This window comes from Solanum dulcamara, chromosome 3 (assembly GCF_947179165.1).
Source record: "Solanum dulcamara chromosome 3, daSolDulc1.2, whole genome shotgun sequence".
Taxonomy (NCBI): Eukaryota; Viridiplantae; Streptophyta; class Magnoliopsida; order Solanales; family Solanaceae; genus Solanum; species Solanum dulcamara.
In genome coordinates this window covers 58,808,823-58,829,429 of record NC_077239.1, presented here as the reverse complement: position 1 = coordinate 58,829,429, position 20,607 = coordinate 58,808,823, and the positions used below count along the sequence as shown (strand labels likewise).

Sequence of the window (20,607 nt, the reverse complement as noted above, 5' to 3'; positions counted from 1 at the left end):
AAATGGGGCGGGTGATAGTCTCAACTCTTAAACCACAAAAATATAATGTTACATACAATTTTAGTTTCGCACACACAATCATGTTCCTTATCTCTAACTATTAGCAAGTCATTTTAGAACAACATATTAACGATAAGAATGTCTACCAAAAAAAAGAAAAAAAGCTAATAAAATTATCTCATTTTAAATAATTCCAATGAAATTCACTAATATTTCATAAATAGAGAACAATCTCTTACAAAACTAATGTTAATTATCAATTATTTTATCAAAGTCAACTATTGAGTAATTTATTACTTATTACAATCAAGTAAATCCTCATTAGCAAATGTTTTGAGATTCACATTTGATGAAACATTTTCCTTCATAGCTTCTTTAGCCAAATCCTTCCATTTCTTAGCATTCTTTCTCAGTTGTTCCCCTTCTTCGTCTCCCATTGTAATATCTATACATCTCTCGAACTCATCTTTTTTCACGATACCACCTTTACTTGCATTCACTCCTACACCATTCCTCCAAACATCTTGAATGAGTTTTGCATTACAGACTTGATCATTTCAGATTGGACATGCCACGATGGACATTCCAGATGTTATGCTCTCCAGAGTGGAATTCCACCCACAATAAGTTAGAAAACAACCAACATAAGGGTGTTTTAGAACGCCCACTTGTGAGCACCAACAGACTATCTTCCCCTGCTTTTCCAGTTTGTCCTTGAAACTCAAGTTTTCCTCTGGCTTTTTTCCATTAACCCACAAAAATGGCCTCTCACATTTCAATAATCCTTGACCAATCTCCTCCATCATTTGACTTGATATCTCAGAGTAACTATCAAATGTATTGTAGTATAAATATTTGGTCGCATATAATTAGTTTCCTTTCTTTGTTTGGTAGCATATTTGGTAACATATAATTATTTTTCTTTCTTTATTTGGTAGCATATTTGGTAACATATAATTAGTTTTGTTATTTCAATATTGTATCACAATATATATATTCTCTCTTGGGGAATGAATGAGTACGGAAAAAGTTTACACAGTTCTTTTCATGGTATTTGAGACAATTTTTTTTCTCTTCATCGTAACTTTCCATGGCTGGTGATGACGTACCTCCTCCACCACCATCCAAAATTGAGTCTACTTCTCCCTATTTTCTCGGTCTTCAAGACCGACCCGGGGACTATATCACGCCTACTCATTTCAAAGGCGATAATTTTAATGAATGGACAACTGATATACAAACGGCATTGGAGGCACAACGTAAATTTGAGTTCTTGGACGACATTATCACTAAACCGCAGCCTCCTTGTACCAAGTCTGATTGGACTGCAATTAACGCAATATTAATCTCTTGGATCACCAACACCATTGATGCTGATGTCAAATCTTCTTTGTCAAAATTTAGAGAGGTCAAACCCTTTTGGGATCACCTTTAAAGGAGGTTCGCGCAGAATAATGGACCACGCGTTCAACAACTTCGATCTTCCCTGGCTAAATGTGAACAGACCAAAATCATGTCAGTGTCCGTATATTACAGAAAATTACATGCTCTATGGCAAGAATTGGATCATCATGAGCCCCTAATTTCTTGTACTTGTTGCTCCGATTGTACGGCAGGTCGTTTACATGAGGTTCGTCGTGAGCAATCTAAACTTCATAATTTTTTGATGGGTCTGTATTCCGAGTATTACTCTTCGCTGCAGACTAATATATTGTCTAAAGATCCGTTACCAAGTCTTAATAGGGCTTATCAACTTGTGATTCAAGAGGAATGTGTTTGTACAGCCAAACACAAATCCGAGATAACGTCGATCGAGGCTCTTGGATTTGCGGTTCATGCTATTGCCGGATGGGGCCGTGGTTCTGCAGATCATCCTATATGCTCATATTGCAAGAAGGTAGGACATGTGACTGAAAAGTGTTGGTTGCTTTTGGTGTGCTCTCATTGCAAGAAGCGTGGTCATGATGTTAATAAATGTTATGATATCGTCGATTATCCCGAAGGGTGGACTGAAAAGAGTGGAAGGCTGTCTTCTATTGGTCAAGGTCGTGGCTTGTTACATGCGACTGCCACGCCCGACAGCACCTCTATGTCTTTACCCTTGGCAAATTATGTAACAACCGCATCAAATAACGCTGCTGTGGGCTAGCACTTTACTTCTAATTAATGGAAGGCTATTAGGGGATTTTTTGGTAATGCTACAATTCCAGAAAATTGCTTGAATGGTAAGTTTGATGTTTCTTCTTGGATTATTGATACCGGTGCTACTCATCATGTTACCGGTGAGAAATCTTGGTTGTTTGACGTCCATACCGTTGATTGTCCTATTGGTTTGCCTAATGATGAAACAATATTTGCTTCTTTGGAAGGATCTGTTCGACTGTCAGATAAAATCATCTTATATCATGTTCTTTATGTGCCTTATTTACGTTGCAACTTACTCTCTGTCCCCCAACTTACTGATAATTTACGCACTATTGTCTTTTTTAATTCTTATGTGTGCTATTCAGGACCCACTAAAGAAGCTGATTGGAACAGAATTTAGGAGGGACGGACTATACTATTTTAGCAAATCGGACATGGTGCAACATGTGTCCACTGTCATGGCAGTGTCAGCATTGGAATTGTGGCATCGACGATTGGGGCATCCTTCCAAGATAGTAGTTAAGTTGCTTCCTCATGTCAGTAGTGATAAGAGTAGTTTAGCAAAGGATTGTGAAGTGTGTTTACGTGCTAAGCATCCTAGAGACAAATTTTCTTTAAGTGATAATAAAGCGTCTAGAATATTTGAGAAAATACATTATGATTTGTGGGGTCCATATCGACATGTTTCATTATGTGGAGCTTGTTATTTTCTAATAATTATTGATAATTTTTCCCGAGCTGTTTGGATCTACTTGTTGGTTGATAAAACAGAGGTGTTTCAGATATTTATGGCTTTTGTTGCTATGGTTGATCGATAATTTAATCAAATAGTTTAAGTTGTACAAAGTGATAATGGTACCTAATTTAATTGTTTGATCAATTATTTTATTTCTACTGGTATTCTGTTTCAAATCTCTTGTGTGGGTATTCCGAAACAAAATGGGAGAGTAGAGAGGAAGCATAAACATATGTTGAATGTTGCGAGGGCTCTAAGATTTCAGGCCAATTTGCCTATTTTGTTCTGGGATGAATGTGTTCTTGCTGCATCTCATCTCATAAATCGTACCCCCACACCCATATTACAAAATAAAATACCTTTCGAAATTTTATTTCATAAACCTCCTTCTTTCGATGCTATTCGTACCTTTGGATGTTTGTATTTTGCTCATAATCAGAAAACTCAGGGTGATAAATTTGCTAGTTGGAGCAGAAAGTGTTTGTTTGTGGGATATCCGTTTGGTAAGAAGGGGTGACGGTTATTTGATTTTGATACGAAGGAATTTTTTATCTCTTGTGATGTAAAGTTTGTGGAGGATATGTTTCCTTTTGCTTGTCCGGAAGATGTTCATATTTCCTCCAATTTTTCTGATATGGGTGCTGAAATTGATGGTGATTTTATGGTGTACGAAGATGAATTAGAAGACGAATTTGATAGTTTGGAGGCTGTCGGGCAGCAGCCGCAAGCTATAGCCCAACCAACGTCTGCTGACAGCCAGGCCGAGCTGCAACAAACGGCCACTGCCTAGACCTCTGGGAGCCCAGCGCCTGCTGGCAGCCAAGGGGGGCAGCAACACCATACTCCAACTACGGATGTGGAAGGTGGCTTGGGGCATGGTTTTCGGGAGAAATTTCCCTCTATTTTGCTTTGTGATCATGTGACATACTCAATTTTTATTAATAGTCTATCTCCTACTACTCCGGTTAACAATCACTCCTCAGGTACTCCCTATCCTTTGACACACTATATTAATTGTGACAATTTTTATGTAAATTATCGCAAGTTTCTTGCAGCTATTATTTTTGGTAAGGATCCTAAGACCTTCAAAGAAGCCATGAAACACGAAGGTTAGAGACATTCAATGAAAGAAGAGATACGTGCATTGGAAGATAATAGTACATGGACTTTGGAATATCTTTTTTCGGGTAAGAAAACACTTGGTAATCAATGGGTGTATAAGACCAAATTTTTGTCAAATGGAGATGTGGAATGGCTCAAATCGCGCTTGATTGTGTTGGAAAATCATCAACAAGCAAGGATTGACTACAATGAAACTTTTGCTCCGATCACCAAAATGACTATTGTTCGAGCCTTCCTAGCCATTGCAGCATCCAAAAATTGGGAACTTCACCAAATGGATGTTCATAACGCCTTTTTACATGGTAACCTTAATGAGGAGGTGTATATGAAGCTCCCTATCGGGTTTGAAAGTCTAGATCCTACGTTGGTGTGTCATTTGCGCAAATCGCTGTATGAGTTGAAACAAGCCCCTAGATGTTGGTTTGCAAAATTGGTGACTGCTTTAAAAGGGTACGGTTTCCTACAATCCTATTCTGATTATTCCTTTTTTACATTTATTAGAGGGAATATTCAGATTAATATCTTGGTTTATGTTGATGATATTATTATTTTTGGGAATGATTCCACTGCACTTGCAACTTTCAAAGCCTATTTGAGTGATTGTTTCAAAATGAAAGACCTTGGGTCTCTCAAATATTTTTTGGGTATTGAAGTAGTTCATAGTTCATCAGGATTGTTTTTGTGTCAACGCAAGTATACTCTTGATATTATCTCTGAAGCAGGGTTGTTAGGTGCAAAGCCAAGTGGGTTTCCTATTGAGCAAAATCATAAACTTGACCTTGCAAATGAAGATTTGTTGTCGGATTCGGAGGTCTACCGTAGATTAGTCGGGCGTTTAATTTATTTGGGGGTCACTCGATCGAACTTGTCATACTCTGTTCATATTTTGTCTCAATTCATGCAAGAACCCCGAATTGAACATTGGAAAGCGGCCTTGCGAGTTGTCCGTTATTTGAAAGGCACTCCAGGACAGGGTATTTTGTTGCATGCCGAAAATGAGTTGACTTTGTAGGGATGGTGTGATTCTGATTGGGCGGCTTGTCCGCTTACTCGTCATTCGTTGACAGATTGGCTAGTATTTCTAGGTCAATCTCCCATTTCTTGGAAGACAAAGAAGCAACACACAGTTTCTAGATCTTCTGCAGAGGCTGAATATAGGTCCATGGCTGCGGTCACTTATGAGTTGAAGTGGCTAAAAGTTCTGTTGTTGAGTTTAGGTATACAACATCCCAAGGCGATCAAATTATTTTGTGATAGTCAGTCCGCTTTGCACATTGCAAAAGATCCAGTTTTCCATGAACGAACAAAGCACATTGAGGTAGATTATCACTTTGTTCGTGATACAATTAATGAAGGATTGATCTCTCCGTCACACGTTTCAACATCTTCACAATTGGCAGATATTTTTACCAAAGCTCTCGGCAAAACTCAGTTTGACTTCTTGCTTTCCAAGTTGGACATTTTTGATTCCCATGCTCCAACTTGAGGGACGGTATTGCAGTATAAATATTTGATAGCATATTTGGTAACATATAATTAGTTTCCTTCCTTTGTTTGGTAGCATATTTGGTAACATATAATTAGTTTCCTTCCTTTGTTTGGTAGCATATTTGGTAACATATAATTAATTTTCTTATTTCAATATTGTATCACAATATATAAATTCTCTCTTGGGGAATGAATGAACACGGGAAAAGTTTACATAGTTCTTTTCAAAATGCTATGTAAATGACTGATCCCATAGTCTTTGAATCCAACAAATCCATATAATTCTTTGAACTAATTTCAATCATATCAGCTTGAAAAGAATTATCATCAAGAAAAATTGAAGGAATTGAAGGTCCAATTCTTACCAATATCACATTCTTTAAAATCCTCAAAGCATCAAATTCCAAAGAATCAAGGTTGTTCACAAGAATTTTTGAATTTTCTTCACTATTCAACATCTCAATTTATCTTTTAATAGACTCAATTGCCCAATTACTACTCTTCACGTTATCAAACACAAAGAAGAAAAATCAATTGGACTAAGTGGTGGCAATCCTGATAACTCTATTATTTTATCCTTAGCATCACAATTTTTGAAATAATCAGAATAATCAGTGAATCTATAATAGTAAACATAAAAAACTGTGGCTGGTTGGATCCAAAATAATGTAGATGGGATATTATTTTTTTTGGTTACTAAACCGACCCATTCAATAATAATGGTGTAGATAACATGTGGAAAAGGGGTACCTTTTTTTTTTGCATTTGACTGGATCATATTGAAAATAAATTCTGACCCATGAGACTTGACAGAAGAATAGAACACCTGAAAATCATCAATTGAACTCAATTCAAATTTGCCATCATAGCTATCAGAGAAAGGAACAAAGCTTAATCCTTCAATGTTGGGGAGTTTTTTTATTTTTATTGAAAGTTGTTTGGCTTGTGGTTTAAGCTACGTGACCTCAATGCCTAAATTGATTAATTGTTTGGAAAATTGAAGAGATGGATTAATTTGGCCTTGGCCTAGAAATAGTGCAATAAGAATATGGGATTTTTCATTCTTCAGATTTGCTATGTTTCTGGTGGTGAAAAGAGAGGAAGTCATGGAAGGAGTGAAGATTTAGATAGGAGAACTTTGTTCATTAAGGAAGAGAGGCTCTTAAACTGAGTTGATTAAAACTTGTTAAGATACCCATATTTATACTCATATACAGATGATTCTAGATATATAAAATCTAGAAAAATTATCATATTCTTTAAATTTTTAACTTAAATATTTAAGATTCGAGATTATATAAATATTTATTAAATTAAAAAAATATCAAAAGATATTTTACTCAAACTTTCTAGAAGCTCTATGAAGTATCTAGAATTCTTTGTTGTTCCATGAATCAACTTTATTATTCAACAAAAAGTAACGCAAGAAATGTATGAGTACTTCAGAGTAAGTAACAAGAAGGTATAATAATAGTAAGTAGTATATTTTACTATCAACTATACCATATGCTAACAAATAGAGATACAAAAGCATGACGTAATTACAAATTCGATTATAAATTATTTTAAAGAATGAATAATCAAAAAATTCATATTTTTTAAATATTTGCTTTGAATATTTATGATTCAAGATTATTTATTTATTAAATACAAAAAATATCATAAGATATTTTACTTGAACTCTCTAGAAGGTTCATGAAGTATCTAGAATTCTTTGTTGTTCCAAGAATCAACTTTATAATTCAGCAAAAAATAACGCGAGAAATGCACGAATACTTCAGTGTAAAAGTAACAAACAAATAATGGCATGAAGTATGTTTTATTATCACCTATACTCTCTACTAACAAATTAGAGATATAAAGGCATGACATAAGTTCATATTCGATTAAAATTAATTTTTTTAAAAAATAATCAAAAAATTTATCATATTCTATAAATATTTTTCATAAATATTTACGATTAATGATTATGTAAATATTTATTAAATACAAAAAATATCAAAAGATATTTTACTCAAACTTTCTAGAAGTTCCCTGAAGTATCTAGAATTCATTGTTGTTCCAATAATTAGCTTTATTATTCAGCAAAAACTAACACAAAAATGCATGAGTACTTGAGAGTAAGTAACAAAAGAACATAATGATAGCAAGTAGTATGTTTTATTATCAACTATACCATATGCTAATTTAAAAAGCATGGCATAAATACATATCGATTATAAACTATTTTCTAAAAAAATAATAAGAAACAAGATAATATAATTTAAAGTTAGAATATAAAGAAGTAAACACACAAAAAAAAATCAAATGACTCAACATATAATTAATACGTATATATATTATCTATTTACACTATAATTTTTCTATAAGGAGTGTAACTTTGCCACTACCTCTAATAGTTCAACGACTTGAAGTAATCAAACAAGGAAATGTCGTTATTGTTCACTTTTCCCATGTAACGTTAGGAAGAAAAATATCCAAGTCATATTGATGTTCAACTAAACTTTAAGATATTTAAAAGTCTATGAAATTCCTATAACTTCTTCAACCCTCACGTATCAGGTTGATTATTTTTAGGTGTCAGATCCATGAAATTTTGATAAAGGATGAGAGGGAGATTCAAGCTCAGAATTTTTATCTGCTCTAATGCAATATTGAAATAGGTAATCGTATATCTCATCTAAAAGCTTAAATTTTTAGAAAAGACACACTTATATTTTACTTAATTATATATTCTTAATACTGTCTGATTTAAGAAAAGAAAAGATACATAAATAGATTAGAAATCAATTAAATACGACCAAAGATTTTTCTGCTGAATTAATTTTATTAGACGAAATAGACATGAATGCTCTTAAAGTTGGCATAACCTTTTCACCAGCCTTAATAAACATCAAGAATAAAATCCTGTATAAATAACCATCCTTAGTAAAGAGACTAGATCCATCCAATTTGAATAATCCATCTTAATTTCGTTGTTTCTCTCAAAATATCTTCCCTATTGATCATAATAATTTGAATTTCACATTCGCGCTCATTGCGAAATGTTAGCCCTTCAAACTCATTCTTGAACATCCCTTCATAAGCATACTTATAAAATGCAATGTAGTGTAAAGTGTTCTTCCGAAATGACTTTAGCAAATCAATAGGCACAATGCTCGCGTCCTCCAATCACCGCACTCTCTACACGAAATCTTACTGTTTCACTGTATTCTTTCATCCCATTTTCTTCTTTCTTCTCTACTATTTTATTCTACATACATATTATCTCTCACGTTCTCCTTCTCTCTGGTTGTTTGAGCTTGCTGTTTTGAATTTTCACGTTAGCTATAATATTTATTAACTATTGAATTCTAGCTTTCCATCCACAGACTAATGGGTAGTTTACATCAATGTTTTGGGGAAAATTGCATGAAGAGTTGGGCACTCAACTCATTTTCATCATAGCTTTCCATCCACAGACTGATGGGTAGTAGAAAATAACAATTCAGGTATTGGAAGACATGTTAATTTCGTGTAATTGACTTTGGAGGTCATTGGGATAATTTCCTACCTTTATGTGATTTCTCCTATAACAATGGTTATCACTCCGGTATTGATATGACACCATTCGAAGAACTTTATGAGACGGTATGTAGATCTCCCATAGGATGATTTGAGGCTGGAGATGTGAAACCTTTGAGAGTTGATTTGGTAAATGATGCCCAGGATAAGGGAAGAAGTATCCAAGTTAAGCTTCTAGTATCCCAGATCTAATAGAAAGAGTATGAAGATCGCAAGGTGAGGGATATGACACATTAGGCGGGCGAATAGGTTCTTCTGAAGGTGTCACCCATAAAGGGTGTGATGAGATTTGACAAGAAGGACAAGCTTAGTCCTCGCTACATTGGCCCATTCAAGATTCTTGATTGTGCAGAGTCAATGACTTATAGGTTGGATCTACTGTCTAGACTATCTAGACTCTATCCATTATTCCATGTATCCATTTTGAAAAAGTACCATGGGGATGGAGATTATATCATCAAGTGGCACTTAGTTTTATTAGACAAAAATCTTTAATATGAAGAAGAATTGGTGGCAATTCTTAATCGTGATGTCCGGAAGCTGAGGAACAAAGAGATTAACCTAGTGAAGGTTCAATTGAAGCATCGTCCGATTGAGAAAGCCACTTGGGAAATTGAGAAGGACATGCAAGACAAATATCCAATTGTTTGTCAATTCAGGTACTACTCTATTCTTTCCTTAGCCGAGTTTTACAATTTTGATCACTCAAGGATGAGTGATGGGTAAATTGATATCTATTATAATGACCTATCCCCGTCGTTATGAATAAGTCAATGGGGGAGAAATTTGAGACAGAACACTTTTGAGTAGTAACATGGAAAATTTAAGCCTGAGCCAAATTTGGATGAAATCTGAGTAAGAAGAGGTATGGGGTAATACGATAATGTATGGGGGGGGGGGGGTTAAATTACACGTTTTGATCATTTAAGTTGGTAGCCAAGATATTAAGGAGCCTATAAAGCAGAATCGAATTTGAGCGAGTAGAACTCCCAAAATTTATCTTGGCATAAAAGAGTCGTGTTAGAATGTCAAGGTTTGACGTGTATCATGAAATGGGGGTTCGAAACACAAATTCTAAGCTTTCGTTTTGTGCAACCCCCCACGATGGGATTAATTCCTCTATGGAGGGATGGGCCCACTATGGCGGACCAGTCACGGATTTAACAAGTAAAAGTCCCAAAAACATCATTATTTCTGCAGTTTTATTTTTGGAGAGCTAAGGGAGAGTTAGAGTTTTTCTTTTTCAATTTTCTACCAATCTCTTTGGTAAAGATAAGTAATTCATTCCTCTAATGTGTAATTCAATTCTTAGTCATTAGAATCGATAGAAATTAACTTGGGGAAGGTTTTGGCTCAAAATTAATGATGGAAAAACCCTAGTTAGGAGATAGGATCATAAACTTGGCTAAGGTTTAGAACATGTGTTAATCCAGGTAAATTAGGCTAGTTTCATTGATTTCTTACACTGATTGTTTGTTTTAGACCAAAAATAAGTCAAGAGACTCTGAAAGAGAAATCTCAAGTTCTTTGAGAGAATCTAGGCTTGGTTGCCAGGTAGGTGATGGTTTACTTTTCCGTACATGTTATGTATACCTATTAATTGCATTATTAGTATTGCCTGCATGTATGTGAATAGGGAAAGATAGAATGAACCTAATGAAATGACTATTTGTGATTAATTGCATCTAATGAATCTGTTACTTGATTATGCAAGTGTGTAAGCTATTCATTGTGACTGTTATTGTGGTTTTTGGATCAAGTACCACGTCGGTAGATATTGGATCAGGTATCAGGCCAGTACATATTAGATCGGGTATCATACTGGAACATATTCGATTGGGTACTACACCGGTACATATTGGATTGGGTACTACACTGGTACGTATTGGATCAAGTAGCATGCAGATATATATTGGAATGAGTGTCATGCCGGCACACTACCAATTTGGGTATGAATTCCATGGGAGGACCATCTTTTACTATTGCATTTGTTATTAACATTGTAAAACTGTGTACTGATCATGATCTGATAACTAGATAATGTTTTCTGTATATTTGTGGTTTACTCTGTTGTGGTTACTTATGTATATTTTATTTACTAAAATGGACGTGTGATCCTAGCAGTAAACTGTTGTTGTGTGTACTGATACTGCACTTGCTCTTTCTTTGTTGAGTATATGGTGTCTTTAGGAGGCTAATGACAGACCACATCTAGGCGATCATTGACTTGTCGGATTTAAGGGTGAGACAGTTCTTTCAGGTTGGCGTGGATCCATCTTAGCTCATAGTCCATCTTTTAGGACTTAGACTATTCATTCAGATTTATCTTACGTTTTATTATTTCGGGGTTGCATCCCTTTATCTTAGACTTGTTACTTAGTAGTTTTGATACAATGACTTTCAGATTCTAAGGGTTAACTTTCACATGTTCATGTTTGTTTGGTTAGTTCCCTGAGTTTATGGGAACTCAATTTTAAAACTATTATTTAAACCTTTTTCCACACCTTTAATGCATGTTTATGTATTAAGATGTTAGTTTGGGGTATAATATTGGTTCTCTCACCGAAAGATTAGTGTGGGTGCCATTCGTGGTCTGGTTTGGATCGTGACACCAACATACATGAATTCATAGTGATCGATCAACCATTAACTAAGATTTGTGTTCTATACTTTGATTTCAACTTTTATCTTTAGAGTTGGACAAAATAAGATAATTTGTGCGGACAATATAAATAATAAAGAGTTATTTATAATCACTAAATACTGCTCAGTATAAAATTTGAAACTCATAAAAGAGTTTAATTATTGATTCAATATAAGAACGAGAAGGCATCATTTATTAGCATGGTGATTACTTTATATAACATTTTTCTTCAAAGGACATAATGCGACTAACTTTTTCATTCATAAGTTATGAGGATGCCTTGCATGTCAAAGGGGAAATATTTCCTTTTCCAGATTTGATATGTGTGGAAGTTTCAAATGGGGGTAACTTCTTGACTTTTCCTCTTTCAAGTCCTATATTTATTTCAAAATATTTGTTTAAACTTGAACACTGTAATTGACATACTTGTTAATTATTATTTTTTCGAAACCTACAAAGTCTCTATTATATTATAGCTAGAAAAAGGCATACTATTATTAAACCATTCAAATCTACCCTTACATCATGCGCCACTAACAATTATCAAGAAGATAGATGAATATTATTTTAAAATACATTTTAAAAAAAAGAGAGGATATACAATAACCACATGTTTTGTTGGAACTATTTAGAAATATGATACTTCGTCGTTTCAATTTATCTATTTTATTTGACTTGATATTAACTTTAAAAAATAAATAAAATATTTAAATTTTATGATCTTAAATTAAAAATGTGTGCATTCTTTAAATCTTGTAATTTTAAATGTGTCATGTAGAATATTGAAATTGAAAAACTTACTAAATATAAAAAGAAACATTCTTTTTGGGACAAATCAAAAAATAAAGTAAGACACATATTAATTTAGAACGAAAAGAGTAGTAATTGTTTGTCCATAAATTTTAAATATTTTTATTTGAAATTCATGAAGCTGAAGCTGAATATTTTTTTTTTTCAAAATTTGAAGGACAAAACCCACAACTTCTATAGCTTATGAGTTATGAGAGTCTATTTCAATAATAGTGAATATCTGAGAGGCAAGTTGTTAAAATATTTTTCAAATGTATATCTATAAATTTTAAATATTTTTATTTGAAATTCATGAAACTGAAGCTGAAGCTGAATAATTATCTTTTTCAATATTTGAAGGACAAAACCCACAACTTCTATAGCTTATGAGTTATGAGAGTCTTTTTCAATAATAGTGAATATCTGAGAGGCAAGTTGTTAAAATATTTTTCAAATGTATATCAAATTATTAGACATAAGTTGCTGATTAGAGAAGTCAACAAGCAAGTCTTGCACATGGATTCTTTTCAATAGAAGTCCTATCTATTCATGGCTATTGAAGGTTCAAACATGGAAGGAGATAGAAGAAGCAAATTCTGGGATAAGTATCCTTTCTTTCTATTTAGAAAGTGAAAGACTTTGTCGGTGGGCCAATATGAGTAGATGGTGTTCTTTCCTTTCTGGATTCATAAATGGTGTTATGATAGAGCTAAAGTAATATCCTCAGTTCTTTAAAAAAAGAGTTCCACTCAGAAATGTAATCACTTCAATGGAGGTTTAGCTTACCCTTCTGGTCCTATAAAAAATGGAGCCTAACAATTTATGGAATTGAGAAATAGATGTCCTACGAAGGTTGTATGGAGTAGAATGAAGGGTTACGTTTCTTGCGGGAAGGACAATCGGACCCCTAGTGGTCTTTATCTCATCACGTCACAACGGAGATAACTGCAAATAGGTAAATTGACTTGGGAAGACGGCAGAAAATATCAATCGTTTAGGTTTTTAAATAGCTCAAGTTAAGATAGAAGAGGTCATCAAATACTAGGGTTAAAGAATGATCAACTTTAAAAAAGAAAAACGACAAACAAAAAAGAGAATAGTAACGTTGTTATCTATCCGAAGCAGTAGCAGAAAATGTGTTTGGTATGTTTTTTCTTTATAGATTATTTATAGTAATGTTCATTCTTGAATACTTAAATATAACTTCAAAAGTAAAAAAGCCAATTAGAAAATAAGTTATAAACTATTTCTAAAATGAATTTGATTTTCTTATGACCAAACGTCGATTTTTAAACAAAATAAAATTTATTCTTTAAAAAATTTAGGGTTAAACGGGTCAATATACATTTGCAATATACATATAGTTTTGAAAAAGAGACCATGGTACAATTCAGAATGAGTTGACTAATCTGATTTGTTGTACTAACAAGAATGAGAGTTTGTTCTGATCTATAATATACAGACTTCAGGAACATTAATTTAGTTATTTAATTATACTCTTTTGTAATAATTTTAAGTTATATATATTGATAACGGTATAAAATAATTTATATTGTCAGTTCAATTTCAACATGTTATATAATAAGTTATTACTTACTCTTCACTTATCATTTCAGATTTATGATAGAAAGCTACTTGTTATTAGATTAATGAAATTATGAGACATTAAATTTTTATATACTATCAGTACATAAAATTTGAACTTTATCACTGTAGGATATGCAATCAGTAATATAAGCAAATGAAGACATATATATCAAGGTTAAATAAGAAGTTATCCACGTTTAAGAAAGAGGTTCGATATGTATAACCAAAATACAAGAAGAAGAACAATAAAGGAATAAAATTGACAAGAGTGATTTGTGGTCTAAATTCTCCACACTTCTTAATTATATATGCAAAAAGGAAAAAGAGTTCATAAATTTCAAATATGATTTTAAGAAAAATAGTAATTTTTACTAGAGTTTATTTTCGCCGTCTAATTTATGGATGATTTCAAGGTTTATCAGTTAAAAGGAGTCGCGGTCTATAAATTTAATAAATTAGTTAGGGTACCATTATTTTTAACTAAATATCATGAAAATAAATATAGTAAAGTCTACTAATCATTATAAATTCTAAGATAAATTTGTAGGGATATAAATGAGGTGGGTGAGTTGAGTCTTAACCTGCAAGAATAGATTATTAAAAAGAATAGACCATACAATTTTTGTTTCACACAAGTCATGTCCCCTGTTGTAATGATCCTCTAGGTTATTTTTGAGTTAATGCATTCATCTCATCGTTTAGAGAATTTCTATAGCGACTCCAAGTCGTTTATGACTTGCTGGCATGGACTGTTCGGTTGCCTGATCATTCTTTGGGTTTTATGTCCGTTTCCATGTTTTAGAGCTTTTGAAACTTAAAAAGTTAATTTCGGTCAAAATGTCAGGAAAACGATTTCATAATACAATTTTGACGGTTCCATCAGCATCGAAATAGCCAAATTATGCTAGTAGCATGGTCAATATGAGTATTGAGGATTTTGATGTGCGTTTGGATCATTTGGCGTTTTACCCATTGAAATTTGACCTAAGTTTGACTTTAGTCAACATTCTTGAAAAATTCACTCGGATGGATATTTCGTCAGTGCGGTTAGTTCAAAAATGTCGAGTTTTATCTAAAACAACCCTTCGTGCACTTCCTGAGGCATCCGGTCTTAATTCCGAGCCCCGTTATGGAATTTGACTAGAAACAACTCTTGAGTATGAGATCCACTTTCTGTCAAAAAAACACATATGGAATTTTTGACTGCACCATTGAGTTTGGAATTGTCGAATTTGGTGGGGTAACAAAATTTGAAATGAATTCTGAGCACCCCATCAAAGACTTCGACAATGCCAAATCTCCATGTTGCAGAAGCTATTGGTGCGGGGCATGTTTTCCCTTCATGTTTTCGGGCATAGGGCCTCCTTTGCAAAGGCCAGAGGGAATGATCTCTGCATTCACGGAGCCCTAGCCTTATTTGTGGAGGCCAGTGATGTTGCCTTTCGCATTCACGTGGAGCAGGCCTAGAAGTTGGCCTTCCACGATCACGAAAGTTCCTCCGCATTTACAAAGTCCAATTGTGGAGACCTCCGCGTTCTCAAACCACTCTGGCCGCATTCTGAAAGGTCATTTGCCGCATTCTAAAAGGTCATTTTTGGCCTGAGCTTTTTAATAAAGCTAGACGCAATCAATCATATTTCTCAAACTTCAAACTCTTATATCTAGAGTTAGAGAACTCTGTTCTGGGTGATTCAAAGTTCTAGAAGTCCATAATATTTGTGGATACATGGGTGATTAGTTTAAAAGTGTTGGGGGCGGAGGGCCGAGGGCGGGAGACGCTTTATTTTAGGTAAAATTCATAAAATACCTTCTGCCAATGTTGAGTTTTAAGCTTAAATTTGAGATTTTCTTGCATGTGTTGTTTGGGGATGTTCTGAGCCTCGTATTGTGTTCCATTTTAGAAAATAAGTTTTGAGATGTAAATGAAATCTTTTCATGGAGTCAATTTCGAAATTATCGGAGCGAGTTCCATATTCTTATTTTGACTCTGAAATTGGCCTGTCTCTGATTTTGATAATTTCAGTATCAAAATGATCATATTGACGCTGTGATTCTATTTTGGATAGTGTGGATGCATTCCCAGGCCGTAGGAAAGGTAAAAGATCCATCAACGTGATTGGTGCGCGTGCAGTCAGCCTCTAGGTAGGCTATATCTTCCCTTTCCTTAGACTGAGCATGACTAAGTAATTGTATGTTGAATTATGTGGATTTAGGGGGGGTTTGTTAGTTGATCATATTAAATTCCTAGAATTTATGTCTTAGGCTATATTTCAGGTATTTGATTGTTGAAGCATGCCAATTTTATTATTGATCATTCATACCTTGTGGAGTGCCTTTGTATGGCTTGTGTTTACTGTTGAAAGCATGATTGATCTTAGTCCCGGTTTAGACTAGTGATTTCCATAGACTTGAGGATTTTTGGAGCCATTAGTCCTTGAAATCTCTTCGACGTTGCTTCAGACAGCTTAGCTCCCTATAGACTGATATAGCAGACTTAAGTCTGATAGTCTGAGCCTTAGCTAGGCAGTAAAACTGCTCTTGAAACACCATATCCATAATTCCCTTACATTGGTTAGTTTTAGTGTACCTAATTCTTAGTTTTAAAGCTTCTCATTGATTCTTGTTGGATATGGTTTGGGATAGAGTGATTTATTGATGGAACTTGGTTTAGGAGTACCACCTTGATGCTCGGTTCGTAGATGATCCTATTTATAGCCATTCTTGTTTCATGTTGTGGTTTAAATTCTCGTATTTCATATTACCTTTTCTTTTCTTGCTCTATCGGCTTATGATGTCTACTGGGTAACTGTTGTTTTGGTACTCATGTTGCACTATGTATCTATTTTCATGATGCAGGTCTGAGGACTAGCTACCAATATTGACATTGAGTCAAACTGCAGTCAGATTCAGAGGCAAGGGTGAGCAGACATCGTCCTAAATTTACCCATAGCCTTTTTTATAAATATTGACTTGTCTTTTGCATTTTGAGGCAGTCTTATTTCTGTGCTACACTTTTGGGATTTGTACTCATTTTGTCAGTAGCTCTGTACTTTTGACTTCCATGTTCTGGGAGGGATCTTTTTATTGTATATCATTTTGGTTTGCTTCCTCTTCTTCATTTATGATTCTTGTTATTTATAATATTGATTTAGTTTGATGGTAGTTTTCTGCCCTTACATCCTATTACCTGCATTACTGGATATGGGTTGGTTCGTCTATTGGTGGATTATAATAGGCACCATTATGACTCACATAGTAGGGCCGTGACAAGTATGTATCAGAGCCCTAGGTTCACCAGTCTCACTTGTATAGAGCTAACATCTAGTGGAGTCTTGCAGATTGGTGTGGAGACTTCCGTAACTTATCTTCGGGAGGCTACATGATGTACTTAGGAATTCTTTCACTTTTGTATCACTTATGTGCAATTTGTGTCTTACTAGTTTTATGAAATCTTACTTTTCCCACGCTTATTACAACATGGATCGCATCCATGGTACCGGGGTCGGGGGTGATGCACCCAAGCCCATTAATAGAGCCCCAACTAGGGGTAGAGGTCTACCTGAGGTCGTTTCAAAGCTATAACACTAGCCCTGAATCGAGAGCAGACTCCAGAGTAAGATGCAGAGCCACTAGTAGATTCATTTCACCACCAGCCTATGGGGTTGGGGCAAGCCTATTAACTAACCGCACCAGTTATGGACTCGAGCTCCAGACGGCCATCACCCAGCTGTTGACATACTTAAAAGCATGCTACAGTAGGCTCCAGCTGCAGTCATAGCCATCCAGCACAGTAGGGATAGCCTGCACCAACGGCTCCAGGGTATGCCAGTTCGATTTCTCATTCTTGTTCTTATTGTGGTTTGAATTCTTGCATTTCATATTGCCTTTTATTTTCTTGCCCAGTAAGCTTATGATGCCTACTGGGTACCTATTGTTTTGGCATTCATAATATACTCTATATCTATTTTTGTAATACAAGTTCGAGCAATAGCTATTAACGTTGACATTGAGCCAACTACAGTCAGATTTAAAGGCTAAGGTGAGTACACATAGTCCTAAATTTGCCCGTCTCCTTCTATATATATATTGAATTATCTTTTGCATTTTGAGACAATCTTGTTTCCTTGGTCCACTTTTGGGATGTTTACTCATTTTGTTAGCAACTCTGTACTTGTGAATTCAGGTTCTGGGAGGGATCTTTTTATTGAATATCATTTTGTTTGCTTCTGGTTCTTCATTTGCGATTCCTATTATTTATATTATTGATTTATTTTGAACGTAGGTTTCTTCCCTTACATCCCTTTACTTGCATTTCCGAAATATGGGTTGGCTTGCCTAGTGGTGGGTTATAGTAGGCATCATCATGACTCACATAGTCGGGTCATGACAAGTTGGTATCAGAGCCCCAGATTCATCGGTCTCACTCGTATAGAGATAATGTCTAGTAGAGTCCTGCGGATTTGTGTGGAAACTTCCATCACTTATCTTCAAGAGGCTAGAGGAATGCTTTCTCTTTTGTATCACTTATGTGCTGTGTGTTTTACTAGTTTTATAAAATCTCACTCGTACCACTCTTTTGATAGCATAGCTCGTACGCGTGGTACCACGGTCGGAGGTTATGCACTCGGGACCCCTGATAGATTCCCAGCTAGGGGTAGAGGCCAACCCTAAGGTTGTGCTAGAGATACAGCACTTGCCCAGGATCAAGATCAGATTCTGGAGTAGGAGGTAGAGCCGTAAGTGGATGCAGTTCACCACTAGTATGTAGGGTCGAGGCCAGCCAAGCCACCACTCGCACCAGTTATGGCCCCCAATCTTCAGGAGGCCATCATGCAGATATTGACCACACTCGACGGCATGCAGCAGTAGGATCTAGCTGGAGCCACAACTGTGCAAGGACAACAGTGCTCGACTGTAGTAGTGGCTCTAGGGATTGGATAACTACAAGCACTTGATGCCCAGCCAGATGATTTAGAGGGTGTCATGCCATCGCGAGAGTAGAAGATGCTCAGAGTGTTTCTACATCTATCACCATCAAGGTTTTCTAGGGTTGTTGTGGTAGATGGACACAAATTCCTTACTACTTATCGAGAGGGTCTACAAGCTTTGGGATTGGTGTAGTCAAAAAATCCTACTTCATTGCATATTAGTTAGATAGTCCATGCAGACATTTGCAGCATTCATATTTAGAGACCAGGCCAGCTAGGTCTCCACTAGTGTCATAGTCAGAGTTTTTGAAGGCCTTTTTGGCAGGTTCATTCCTTAGAGCTTTAGAGATTAGCTTTGAGATCAGTTCACGTGGTTGGAGTAGGACTCCATGACTGTGTTAGATTATGCTTCTAGATTTCACTATCTCTCCCAACTTGCCACTATGATTCTACCTACCAAGTAGGAGAGAGTTTGATGTTTTGTTAGGGGATTGAGACTATATTTGCAAAATGAGACTTAGTCCATGGTTTCAGTAGGTTGTTCTTTGCTTGATTTGTGGACGACGTCCGCACACTTGAACAACTTTTTTATGAGGCCTAAGAGGCAGTGGCAAGAGGGTTAGATAGGATGATAGCCATAATGGGACCCATTTTAGTCCCAGGGAATCATATGATAGGCTCCACTAGAGGTTCTAGCAGGGTCAGTCCAGTTATCCATTCCAGGTATCTCTATATACTATAGAGGGTGACCAATACTATAAGGGTGACTCTAAAACCTATCCGAGTCAGGGTGGAGGTGGTGTTCAATTGGGTTCTTTGGGCTGGGGTGGATGGCCTCCAACTGCAAGAAGACCGGCAAAGTGTTGTTACGATAGCAAGAAGCTTGATCATTGGTCCACAGAGTGTTATCTTCATAGATCAGCCACACTAGCTCCACATGCAGCTAGACCCACACCAGCAATAGAACCTCTAAATAGAGGTAGATGCCAGGTTCAGGACCATCAGGTTGGTCGTCAGGGTGCATGGGAGGTCCCCAAGGAGGCAGGTCAGGTTGCCAAATTGATGTGTGAGGTAGAGGCGCCAAGGGCCACTTATATACAGCTCCAACTAGAGCAGAGACTGAGGCATCACACGATGTGATTACAAGTATGATTCTTTTATGCCATCAACCCGCCTCCACTTTATTTGATCTAGGCTCGACTTATTCATGTGTATATATATATTGCACCCCTCAGTTGAGTATGATTCCAGAGCCCTTAGCGGTGTCATTGCATGTTTCGACCTCGGTAAGTGATTCTTTTATAGTGGATAAAGTTTTTAGATCCTGTTTGGTCACTATTCAGGGGTGGGACAATAGGGATGACCTTATTATACTTGATACGTTGGATTTTGACATGATTCTGGGCATAGACTAGTTATCCCCTCACTTTGCGGTCTTAGATTGCTATGCCAAGATTGTTACCTTAGCCATGCCTGGTGTTTTGCCGGTGGTGTATCAGGGCTGTAGTCACACGCTGGTTGTAGTGGCTAATGGGTGCTTGGATTATTTTAATTATATTAGAGATTTTAGTAGGGAGGGACCTACGGTTGATTCACTGCCTATA

The 20,607-nt window shown here is 35.7% G+C and overlaps 1 pseudogene; it reads right to left on the bottom strand.

Annotated features, from left to right (window-relative positions):
- Window positions 1–293: 293 nt before the first annotated feature.
- Window positions 294–6,599, bottom strand: LOC129881659 (UDP-glycosyltransferase 75C1-like; annotated as a pseudogene).
- Window positions 6,600–20,607: the final 14,008 nt, after the last annotated feature.